At 33.8% G+C, this 13,426-nt stretch overlaps 1 long non-coding RNA gene across 2 annotated transcripts in view; it reads right to left on the bottom strand.

The window, feature by feature from the left end:
• Window positions 1–7,606: 7,606 nt before the first annotated feature.
• The window catches only part of LOC149795018 (uncharacterized), a 127,273-nt gene continuing 121,453 nt past the window's right edge, over window positions 7,607–13,426 (bottom strand). For both annotated transcript variants that reach the window (XR_016422082.1, XR_016422081.1), the window contains one exon: window positions 7,607–7,902. This is a non-coding gene — a long non-coding RNA (uncharacterized LOC149795018). The remainder of the gene's footprint in view (window positions 7,903–13,426) is intronic.

Raw genomic sequence — 13,426 nt, forward strand, 5'->3', positions numbered from 1 at the left:
GAAATGATATAAAGCATGTGTGAGACAGATCACAGCAAATACCAGAATGAAATGGGATAAAGCATATGTGTACTGTATCTCTTGATACATTAAAAATGAGGCTGCTAGAGCAAAAATTGAGCTGTTTCTGCAGCACCCTTATTAATGGACAATATTAATTAGGCTTTTGTTATTTATCGGAGGAAAGTTTGAATATTATCGCAGTTATTTCAGCGTTTGTAGGACAAAGATTCATTTCATAGGCAAATTCATGGGGCGGGAGTGGGAAAAGGAAAAGAAGGCCCCTTGTTTAGTCGATTATTTACCGTCTAACCTCTCATTCGTACCATACCACGCACGATTGAACCCCTTGCAAGGATGAATCCACAAACAACTTTGAGATTATCCAATGTGTAGTCGCTATCTTAATATAACCGATTTACTCATTGTGTACAGTAGTTTTCTGTATTCATTTCCTTCGCCACAATTGGTCATTCTTGAGACGATACAATTAGTCAGGCGGTCAACCACATACTCGCTAAGGTGGCAGAGGACAGTTTCGTATATTGGCCCCTGAACAATTTCTTAACTTAAGGGTATGGTGTGACATTTTGAGCAATTATTGTGTTATACTTAAATATATATACATATTTATGAATTTGGTCTTTTTAGCTTGTGGTGTTCTTGAAACTGATGTGCGGCATGTACCTTTCATATAGTCACTGCACAGTATGAAGCCAGTGAATACCAATAGTCGGCTAGGCATGTACACCTCATGTAGTCACTGCAAAGTATGCAGCCAGTGAAATACCAATAGTCGGTTTGGCATGTACACCTCATATAGTCACTGAACAGTATACAGCCAGTGAAATACCAATAGGCGGCTATGAAGCAGAGCTAGCTACTTATATCATAGACACGTTGGCTGAAGGCAGGTAGAATATCTCAGATAAACTGGTTGCATGACAACTATTTTGAATAGCATTAAACTATTAAGTACATGTTTTTCAAAATTATCACCCAGGTAAAGGGCTTATGTTTCTACTGTGAGCATCACGTGTTCTCAAAAATGGCCTTCGGACATGAAAAATGCATGAATACATTTGGACGGATGAGTGCAACAACTTTTTATCCTATTAATTTCCATTGATTTGTTAGACCAAGCGAATGATATTCTTATGTGTTGCATTGTTATACAAAAGATATGGACCTTTTAGACTTAACTCATGTTTTTCTTTTATGAAGTTTTCTATTGGACAGGTGTGTGTATCTAACATTAAATTTGTGCATAAAAATTACATTGCACCCTAAAGAGCAGCTCCCTATGACGATATAGGGACAATGATGGTAGAAATGGCAGTGCCTAAAATGATATTGAATAGCGGGTTAGGTATTTCAAACGTGTAGAGAACAAAAAGTTTACTTCGAACTGTTGAATTTCCGGCGAGAAACTTGAAAAGTAGTTTCATCAGTAAATATGTTTTAATTGATGTACGAGTAGTCCAAAATACATAAAAGAAACAAAGACAAACTAATGTTTGTGTGTGTGTGTGATTTGGATTTTAACATAGCTTTAACAATGTTTCAGTCATATCGCTATGATGTCTGCAATGTATCAGTTTATAGCAATGTCTAGCACTGGGACATCATGCCGCAGACATGTAGCACGATGTCCCACCCAGTCACATTATCTTGACACCAGGCCGACCTGTCCTAACACTAACTTCTTAATGCTGAGCGCCAAGCGAGGCAGTTGTTAGTATCATTTGTATAAGTCAAACCCGCGACCTCCCGCATCCGAGGCAGACGCTGTAACCACTAGGCCACCGGAGAGTTCAGATAATGCGGTGTTGCATTAAGATGCATTCGTTCCACAGGGCCCAGTGGTAATGTAATCAGAAGTTATAATACTTCAATAAATACACATCAGTTGAGGAAACTCTGACAGATGACAGCCTGCTTTGTTTACAGATACATCACGTGTTATATTTTTTAAAATGCGTTTATTACTGGAGATAGAAAAAAGACAGATGGGTCACAATAAATTAATTATCTGGATGTGTATATATGAGCTGTACAACACTAGTATAATGTGTACAAGGGGATTTGTATAAATACGGATATATTATAATCCGTTACACACACGTTGACAGTATGCCAGTTAATTTATATTTCTAACAAGTATGCTATCGAATAAGTAAAATGATGGAAACAATTATAAGTGAAGAAATTATATATAACGCTGCGAAATTGTTTATAAATCTTGGTTTATTTGCTTTCCTTAGTTTCTTCTTTTTTTTTTCTTTCATTGGTAATGGCCAAAACGATCGCTGAAGGGAAAATCATGGGACTGCTACATCTATTTTATGTGGTAAATTTCCAATTTCTTTCTCCCAAAATACTGAGTAACAAATGTAAATAGCGTATGAAAAGAAATATATTAAAAAATATTAGTTCGTTTAAATTTTCAACCAAACTTCTTTATTGTAAAAAAAATCAACTAACAAATGTATATCAATCAGTATGCAGAAGTGATCCAGTCATGCTTATAACCTATTTCCTTCACAGAGTGAAAGAGTATCGAATACAATTATATTGTTAAAATATTTATGACAGACAAACTTTAATATAAAACTTAGTAAACAAAAGTCATGCATAAACATTGCCTATTAGATTTTAACTGCGATAGAGGTTTGACAGGTTTGCTAAATACAGAAAAATTAAAAAACAAATTTTAAGTTAGAAGATACGGCAGCAACTAATTTTGATGACAAGACGTTTTCTTAAATATATTTGCAGAATTTGTTTCAGGTTAAAGTGTGGTATTTCTCAAGCGTTGACAAAGCATGTCTTTTACTTTCAAAAGCACGCACTCACAAGTGAAGCGATTATGTATTCTAAAATGTGAATGACCGTCAATTTTGAGTAGGGAACGATCAGCAATAACGTAACGGTTAAGATTATCCTTATGGCGATGACAATTTAAATCATACAAGGACAAAAAGCTAAGAAAGGATAATCTTGCTTAACATTTTCCATGAATGACTTGTGAACATAACTGATATATGTGAGGAGACAGCAAATGTTCGTGTTGAATTTACACTCTAAACCGGTTTGTCATCTTCGAGTCGCAAAACAATAATTAATATTAATATGATAACTTAAGTGAGACAAATATATAATTTTACCATTCATCAAGTACAAGTCTACTGCCAGCTGTAATTAATTAACCGTCTACAATAAATGTAGAAGTATTAATTGAACTATCACCGTTTTGAAAATATCATTATTTGTTGACAATTATCCTTGTGCTGTATCAGTATAGAGGGAATACGACTTATTGTAATTTATGCAATATACAATGTTCTTTATATATCCATGCAAAAGACAAATGCACATAATTAAGATAAATAAAATGTGTTCATCAATTTTATCAAATTTAATATGTGCAGACAACAATTTCATTTATATTGGCAGATACGGTTTGGTTCAGAGAGCTCGCATTCCAGATTTGACAAGGTAATTTTTTATTCCCTGATAAAGTACATGGTTTTTTTTAGTGCGTTGGCTGCCATTAAACAGTGCAAACATCTCTTTTGTACAATGAATCACTGGTTTAACAGGTTGCATCCGTTTCCCCCTTATTCAGGTCGTCAGCTGATAAACTATTTCTAAAGTTAGATCAAGACGATAGCAACACACTAACATACCCGACAATGTGAAAACAGGAATGGTCGGGTATACGCGACGATTTATTACATCAGAGAGCGTGGATGGAGTGCTACGGAATCTACTTTCTTCTTGTGGTAACACTTTTATAAAGAAGGGCATTAAGGAAGACCCGCTGATAATTCAAACAAGATATGAATAAAGTGATACCATACTATTTAAACAATGTTGAATTAGTGTAAAATACATTTAGAAATAGTACAGACAATGCTATGTTAAACATAATGCAACATTTACTTTATTTAATAAAGCATTTTCCCAAAATGTGAATACAAATTTATTTCCATTTCTGTAATAACTTATGTGTGTATGTATATGTGTGGTTTAGATTGTTTAGTCAAATTGTTACGATGTCTGCATTGTGGCAGTTTATAGTGGTGTCTAGCACTGTGGCATCATGCCGCAGTTACAGTATCCTGACACCAGGCCGGCCATTACTAACACTAACGTCTTAATGCTGAGCGCCTAGCGAGGCAGCTGGAAGAACCATTTTTAAAAGACTTTGGTATGACTCGACCGAGGTTCGAACCAGCTGACCTCCCGCATCCGAGGCGGACGCTTTGACTACAAAGCCACACGAAGCGGTCCTTCTGTAATAACTTATGTGTCCACTGAAGTACACCTCTGAAAACATGCGTTTGACAAATCCCCAAGGCGATAATCAACGATGGACACGAGAGTTTGAATAATCGCCGACAAAGTGTATGGTATGACAAACCAGAAAGTAATTTCAGAATATACATTAGGTGCATTTCTTTGAAAGCAGTTAGCTGGCAAGCAATTTGAATCGTATTACATTGTTTATTTTATTGCATTGTGCTCATTTATTTTCTATATGAAGAATCTGTTCATCTCTGGAGTATTGTAATATATTATTATCTTTATCCTTGTTTTATATATAACTGACAATAAACTGAGCAAATATTTTGAAATCATCTGATCAATTTAATGTAGGTTATTTCTTTTGATATTTTACAAATCATCAATCAATCGTTCAATTAGACCACACCAATATGCCTATGCCTTTTTAAATATATGCAAAATATTGGTTTCATTATAGGAGCATCGTTACTATATCAATGTATTAGCAACGTATCATAGACCTTCAAGCGGCTAATTGTGTAACATAGGTTTAATCATTTAGAATTTCAAAGGTACTTACGAGAATAGTGAAGTAGTTTGATTACCATATATGTGAACATTATGGTGTTGGTAGAACGTTTGTGAAAAGATGGTTTAATTTGTTTAATTAGGCAGATGGAATTAAAGCAAACGTATGCCTCATCAAACTTTGTATAAGATGAATATTTCAAAGTTATATGTGACGATCTCAATTTAGCAAGATTCTTGTGTCGATAATGTAGCCAAAAAAGCAATGCATAAATATTCTTATTTAGGATAATTGTACAAACGTTTATGTGAAAATGATGAGTAGCACGTTATTGGATGTTTTTATTTCTCACTATGTTAAGCCCTTTGTACTTGTCGTTTTTTTAAAAGTGATTCATATTCTCAATTTCCGCATTACGTACAAATGCACGTGTTGATTTTTCTTTGTGTTATTTCTCCTTACAAATCTGACAATTGTCTTAGCCATGTAAATTAATAATTTGTTGCGAAATTATGTTAGATATTTAGCAATGTTTTCGATATTTACATAGTTGATACATTTCTTTTGATAAGAGATAAACTATTTTAGCATTAGAGGTCTTTTTCATTTATGATTTCTATCTTATTCCTGAGAGAACGATTTCCGTAGAATGTGATGGCTTATCGCTATGATTACACATTGATTATAAATCTATTTATAAAAGTGAACAAAGAAGGAGAGAGAGAGAGAGAGAGAGAGAGAGAGAGTACAGTTCGTTCTTTGAACACGACGCAGCCCTGTAAAAACTATCGAATGCTGAATACGTCCAAGAAAGCTTCACGTCGTCGCTGAGTTCGTTCATTTCATTAATATATTGTCTTGAATATTTCATTTTATTTACAGTTTAAATATTACATGACCATATATATTTGCAGCATAGAGATTTGCAACTGACTAGCGCTAGTTTATACCATGTTTGACAGTGCCATAAAGCGCCATACAATAACACCAGTTGCTTTGAGAGAATATGCGTGTTCATGCTGCATTCCGAAATGCGATTTGATCTTGTTATTTTGTGATATCTCTGAGACATAACATAACTATTTAATGCCCAGTGCAACCACCACAACAGCACCCCCCCGTTAGTACATTACTGACGATGTCTGCAATTATTAACGACGTAATGTATACATTTCAATTTGAATCGTTTCTTTTTGAAATAAATATTTTGTTGATTATTATCTTAAATACACTCTCTGACCTTCTCTTTCAGCAGGAACGAATAAACAAAGACTATTCGTCTATGAAGTAAAATATGTCCAGCAAATTTAGACAATAAATATGTGAATACAAATGTAATTTATATTGGCAGATAAGGTTCTGTTCACAGTACCTGCGTGCCCTATTTTACAAAGTAAAGTTTGATAACACGAATAATCACGGGGTACTCCAGCATGTTGGTTGTCATTAAACAGTGCCAAATACTGTTTTGTATTTACACTCCTAGGTCCAATAAGTTGCATCCGGTTTTAATTATTCAGGTCACGAGCATAGTAGCGATATCTAAATTTAGAACCTCGCGGTGGAAACACAATAGCGTGCCTGGCGGTGTTAAGGGGGCAGTGGCCAGTTCTTATGTACAAATTTAATGCCGAAATCAGCCACCTAGTATAAAAAAATAATAAAAAATCAAATGCACAAGTGAGCTGAAAAAGGTCAACATTTGTGTATACCTATATTAAAATAAAGCATAATAATATTATCCACTTTACCAGAGAGGTCAATGGCAGTTCATAGCAGAAGAAGTTTATTCACCCCAGCCCCAAATTTATATCTGCAATTTCATTGTCCGAAGCTCAGTTTGGACACCATGTGATGCTCACATTCCAAACACAAGCCCTTTTCCAAGTTGACAATTCTGCAAATCGGTGTGTACTATACAGGCTGATGCAACTGAAAATAGTTGTCATCTAAACCGTTTTAGAGATATTCCACTTGCCCCAAACCCATGTGTTTACTGAAATGGGAGGCTATATCTTCTTTCTACCCGACTATTGGCATTTCACTATCAACATACTGCAGGGTAACTATGGAAGGTGTACATGCCTGACATCAATTTCATAATAACACAAGTCGAAAACACCTAGGTCACAAATATATCTATATCTTTAAATAGTAAATAATAACAGCTGAAAAAGTCACACCATAGCCTTAATTTAAGAAATTAGCCGGAAGTCAGTTTACGAAACTGGACCCTGGCACCTTAATAATTTGGCTGAAAATGATTTATGTCAAAATGGTATAAAGGGAAACGTTTTGTGCCCAAAACTAAAAATGGCATAAAGCTTTTAGAAAACTTTGAGGCAAAAAGCACTGAATTAGTTATAGTGTGGGTTATGACTGAGTTTCTTGAAATATTTCAAACTGTTTGTAACCTGCAATTCTTTTGGTCTTTGAAATCAAACATTATGTAAATAATAAGCATTATAAGCACTTTTTGACTGATATTAAACAAGCAGTTCCCAACCTTTCATCATCATTCTGGAGATGCTAATAGCAGCATCAAAGTTGTGTGTGTGTGTGGGTGGGTGGGGGATAACAACAACATTGTAGCTAATCTGTAGAGATCACAATTTAGTGTATTAACATTAGACCATGCTGGAATATTGATATACTGATGTGTGGGACCCTTTTAAACTTACAAAGTGACATATCAAATACATTCTTTGATACATAGCCACTGAAGTTGATTACACATATACAACTACCCAATATAATTTAACACAGAAATATCGTATCAGACACCTATTCACTTGCAACTAACTTTATTGATTTCTGGAGTTTACAAAATCATAGCAAATAATAAGATACGGTACAGAGCAAATATTTAGTGGAAAATTCAGTTCAAGGTAAAAAGCATTTCACCTGCTTGGCTTTTAATAAGCACGTACCATAAAACAACTCATGCGGAAGCTAAATCTGTCCGTCAAAGACACTCTCTTGTGGACTTAGATCTGAATGAGTATCTGGATGAGATTGAAATTATTGTTTCTTTCAGCATGATTAACCGATTAATCCCAATCTTTTACCATGCAAACTGAGACCTGAAACAGAAAAAGGGTGATATTTATATACTTTTAACATTCAGTGAAAATACAAGAATTACAGAGGAAAACCTATTATCATGTAATTTCAAGATATATACATAACACTGGAACATTTCCTATTATCACCCAAATCGGAGATATGAATCTCTTATGTCAACTTCACAGTGGGGTGATGAAGGTGGCGAATATATCGTGTGCTAAAACTGTCATTCTTCTCACCAAATTATATCAAGCAACATGACATATGCATCACTATTTCTAAAACCGTTCCACTGGTGACATTCAACATTTACAACAGTATGTTTATGCATGATCCCCTGATCAATGTTAAGAACAACACAAGCCCGAAACACCCAATTCACAAAGATATCCATATCTTTAAATTATAAACGATAATAGTTGAAACAGACACACAGTAGTCTCAAGTTTAGAAATTTGCCAGGGGCCAATTTATGAAACTGGACCCTGCCTCCTAAAACAAAGTCTATTGGGTACGCGCGACGATTTATTCGATGATAGTGTGTAGCTAACATGGCCTAAATGTACTAGACTATGCTTTAGTAACTCTGTCAAGCGTAGAATGACAGTATTTACGTTTTGGAAGTCTGGTAATATTTTTAACGAAATGTGAATAATCTCAACTAATATTGTTTGATTTAGGTCAGCTCATAACAAATTAATTTGAACAATGTGTTTAAAAAGAAATGAAGTGATACACTTTGAGCAGTGTTCAGGATAAAGCAACAAATATTTTGACTAATGAGGTATGTTTCCTTAAATATCAAGACTATATTCTTTCCCTCGGTTCCAGGGTATGTTTCAGCTTACATAAACCTTTGACAATATCTCTTTGTGAAATGGAATCAGGTCACAATTACTTTTATATATTCTCTACATTTTTTTCTCAGTACTGAGCTTTCCATGATGTTCAAAATATAATAAATCGTATTTTATTCCAAAGAACCTTTAAAGATGAACTCAAGGTGACATTCTTGACATAGGTTATACGGCAGTTGTTTTGAGAGTCGGGACTCTAAAAAAATGCACCGTACATTCAACCACACATTTCACAACAGGATCGTGACCAATGCCACATTACTCTGTTGCCTAAATTACATACAGACAATCACACAATAATACTAGAATTTTAAAGTATAAACAGTTACATTTCAATCAGCACCAAGAATGCTTAAATCAAACTCTTTTATCACAACCAAAAGGAGAGGGGAAAAATGTCATAAAATAGACTGGAACTACATTCATGGTTAATGAACCGGAACTAATAATTGTGATCAGATTAATATGAGGCCAAATTATGTTTGGTAAATTGTAGTCAAACGTTTATATTTGCACGCCACAATTATTTCAACCGTATATATGAAGTCGTTTTTAATTTCATAGTCAACAAGTAATGTGAAAGCTGTCAGAAAGTGTGTAGTTATGGTGTTCCAGAAAGTGCAGGTTTGGACCAAAAAGGCTCTGGAGAAACCATAACTAAATTTGTTACATATTTCCTAATTATAATAAGTTTTGAATGCAGTAAAAACTAAATTGTAAACTAAGATGAGTCCTTTATGCAGATATGTATGAGATATACAAAAGTTGATAAATTCAGTTTTAATGGAAATTTAAATCAACATTTAGATTTAATAAACCTATTTTAATGAAAAATTAAATTTTAATAAAAGGTCTAAAATTGAATCAGGCAAAATTTAGACAGCTAAATTGATCAATGAATGGTATTTAAAGCAAATCTTGTTGGGTTCTGTACAAATGATAACATTGTTCTCAGGTACTGAAGCAATACAGCTCACATTGATGTTTGCTGCAAGTTGTAATATGCTTGTCCAAATGTAAATAGATGAACAATCACTAATGAAAACACTTTAGATGTTTTGTTCCACATTTATTATGTCAAGTACTCAGCCAGTTGTTACTGTAAATAATAGCGCTATCAAAGTTTTATTTGTGGGAAAAGTACCATGTTTAATAACACAAATGTTTTGACTTTCAATGTAGATAACCACAAAAGGCGACAATGAAATATGAAGATACAGATCTATCATAATGATCAATTGTGCTGATCTCTCTAATGAAGACCAAATATTATGCATTTGAGGTGCTATATCATAACGTGGTAATATGAACTCCATTTTGTCATTTATGGTAGGTACATTGCATATGTCCTTATGAAAACTTGCAATCACCACCTGACTACTGGAGAGCTACCAAACTAATCCAACTCTTCCACCTTTTTACAGACACCAGGCTAGACATGAACAGAAATAACATTTTTTCGCTTACTTTTAGATAAAAGTAAGATGTAGGTAAATGAAGTTAAAATGTACTAGATATAGAGATGTCAAAATGACATTCAGGGTGAAACCAACGGAAAAATATTAAACTTGATATAGTGACGCTCAGAATGTGACGCAATGGGCATGTGCTAATTTTACCCCAACATATATAAGGCTTCCATTTCCAGGCCTATTAACTAAATAGGTAGACTATGCATCATAAAGTTTAAGGTAATGTGGAGCCGGAGAGGTTTGTTCACTGGAACCAAAATTATTACACATCAGTATAAAGGGATGTTAAGCGACAAGGTATTAAATTTAAAGATGGTAATATTTTTCATGATATAAATACCAATTTTGGATATTGCAAATGAATACCGTCAAACGCGTGCCTCATGGATCAGCTATATTTACAACTAGATCCTATATTATCAAATAAATGTGAAATTCTGACACCCCAAAACTTGTAAACAAATATTAACATTTGCATATGCGGAACATGTACCACATATTTGTTAAGATAAAATGTGCAGGTATAATTTATATGACTCGTTGATCATTGTTAGAAGTATCACTTAACAGTTATTAAGTTGCATGATTCATTGGATGCCTATACTACCATACCACACTGTGTCAAAGTACCAAATTAAAACTTACTTCATTTAGCTGTTGTCTTACATCCAAGGGTAGATATACCTAGTGCATGTATCCCTTCTATCTACATTTTTCAGACTTTGTTTCATTCTCTGACAGTTTAAAATAATGTAGAGGCAACGTGATTAAGTTCTACTATACTGTTCTCATCTTTGTCCTCTCATGAAATACCATATAACTATGCTTAAAAACAATTACGGAAAGGTTACAAGCATATATATGTTACTCAGATAGTCACCCCATCCCATACACATACATTAACTGCCTAAACTCATAATAAATAGTCTGAATGACCTATGGGCACAGTATCACGTAGAAAGTTGTCTTCAGGTGTAACAAATAAAAACCTCATTTTGACATTCAAATATATTTTCACTGACAACATTTGACAAATGTCCATTGTTGCAGGTTGCATATCGTGCAGGAATACATATATGCTGATACTTTTTAATATCATTCCCAATAAATATTATATATTTGCATTAAAATAAAATCGCATTTAACATTTCATTCTTTTGCTTTACTTTGTCGAATATTTTTCTTGATGTACCGTTTAAACATCACTTGCATAAATGCAGAAATTTTGCTCTTATCTACGGACACATTTGCATATATCATCAATATCACAAAGAGTAACAAAGATAAAAAGTGAAAGTGGTAGCACAAAACATGCATCGGTAATGTTTACGTTACTGCATAAGTAACCAGTGCAAACTGATAAGTAATATGTAGACTATTCTTATAATTATTTAAAATTTTAACAGGTGAGATATTATCATGATAAGCAACCGTAAACACACCAAATTACCTAGGTTTACAATTTATAATTGATATTCCACTACCTACATAATATACATAGACGTAAAATGTAAAAACTTCAATATCTTGGAAACAATAGTCAATAGTTGTTTTAATTGTCATATTTGAATTCAGCACATCAAAAGTCCATAATAAATGCCACCTTTTATCTCTGAGGCAGACGACTTCGAAAAATTGCTACATAACGCAAACAGAACCCCACTAGTCCAAACCAACTCGCACTAAATTATCAGGTAATAAAAAGTCAGCAATTCAAATTATATCTTATTACTCAACTAATAGTTATGTAAATGTGCGGCTGCTTTGTTTAAACGCTAGCTCAAAGAATACAACGACAATATTTTTGAGGTCTTTTGTACCAGTACAAAATTATTTGCATGGAATGGATTGAGCATGAGAATGTGGGAGAAGATGTGACATGAGGAGCAAGTCTATAAGTTGTTGAAGCAGGAGTAAGGAAAGAATGAGACCTATGACTGTATTAATTGTTGAAATTATTACACCATGTTGTAAACAATAGTTTCAATTCTTCAACTAACGATAATTTTTCCCTATAATTGGATTATGGTGTCTCCATAGCTACGAATATTGAATTAACTTTGATGCTTTACATTCAACACCTTCTTACAATTCTTTCGATTTTATTGTTGCGGTTACCTCTGTTTCTTTTCAATTTCGCTTTGACATCCTCTACTACGAAATACATTTTCGTAGAAAAGGTTTTAGACTTCACCGCTGTTATGGCATTAACCTAACTCCACTGTTCAGTGGTCATGTAATGAATACTTTCCTTAGATTTAGGAAATGTACATTAATAACACACGGAACTCATATTTGTTTGTTGGACGCTTTATATTCATACAAGCCATTCTTCTCCGTTTCTCGTTATACAACCATGTCAGTACCATTGAGAGAACCGAAGTAAATTAGTTTTAAAATAATCTCTCCGCTTTGAATCCGTGTCAGCCTGAATAACAGAAGTTATACATATGTCCACACTATATTATACATAATACATGATAATAATCTGTTCAAATCATCGATTTGATGATAAATGGAGTTTTCTATTATGATGTTTGTTGTGATCTTTAAGGTGATCTTTAAGGTGATGTTCACTGCATCCACAAGTAAAACTATTTACAGAAATCAGTAAATTCTGCCCTCAGATTTGTAACGTTTTCATAATTGTTTTGGACAAACAATCCATCGATATTGATATATAAAGGTTCATATTGCTCCACTGAGGTTTGTCGTAGGGATCAATAATACTTCGGGTAAAAAGAGTTTTGATATGTAGCATGTAATTATACTGCTCCCAATTCAGTATTATTTTTTTTAAAAATCACTGGTAAGTCAATTTAACCGGATCCTGTTATGGGAGAATAAATGATTATATGATCTTCCAACTGCGCTACATTTTCTTTTGATTCCATCAATCGACATGCCAACTATCGTTTTCAAAAGTAAGATGTTTAATGGTGTGTTTGCCGAGTCATCTATCTCATAGGGAAGAAGACTAATTTTTATTTGCTTCACTCATTTCTACCCTGAAATTCCATATTCATTTGTCTTGCTTACAATATTTCTCACAGACACGTTATATAATGATATTAGAGATGAGCCATGATAAAGAGGATTAATTATAAGCTGAACACATATTCTGCAGATATATTTTATTATACATTTTACATTTTGTTTGGTTGGGGCATTTCTTGGGACTGAGTCTGTATTTCCTCTTGTACTAATGTAAC

Source organism: Sinohyriopsis cumingii, chromosome 7, assembly GCF_028554795.1.
Source record: "Sinohyriopsis cumingii isolate HCF-2022 chromosome 7, ASM2855479v2, whole genome shotgun sequence".
Lineage (NCBI taxonomy): Eukaryota > Metazoa > Mollusca > Bivalvia > Unionida > Unionidae > Sinohyriopsis > Sinohyriopsis cumingii.